A 410-nucleotide genomic window follows, 5' to 3' on the forward strand; every position below is an offset into this window, starting at 1 on the left:
AGGATAAGCCCATATTGCCCCATTAGACAGAGCTCTCGGGACCTCTTCGGAACTGGTGATATTTTCAGCTGGCATTGCTGGCACTAGGATGGTATGAGGGGGGATACCAACTCTCCAACCAGTGCAGCTCCCTCAGCTTTTTGTGCTATCCTAAGGCAGAAAAACCATCATTTGAGGAGAGAGGCACCTGTTCCTCTTAGCTGAAATCTGCTTGGCCCAGCAGGGACTCTTTCGGCTACAAAGACGGACCAGTTTTTTGCATGCTGTCAGGCTCTTCAGCGTTGTTTCTTGATGAACAGTATTAATAAGGCAGGTGTTTTACCCAGCCCAATGGCTGTTTTGTCCCTGGAGAGTCATAATTCAGGGCTGTGGGAGAAGGATGTTCAGGTAGTAAATCTTTTATTATTTAA

This window comes from Falco punctatus (assembly GCF_963210335.1).
Source record: "Falco punctatus genome assembly, chromosome: Z".
Taxonomy (NCBI): Eukaryota; Metazoa; Chordata; class Aves; order Falconiformes; family Falconidae; genus Falco; species Falco punctatus.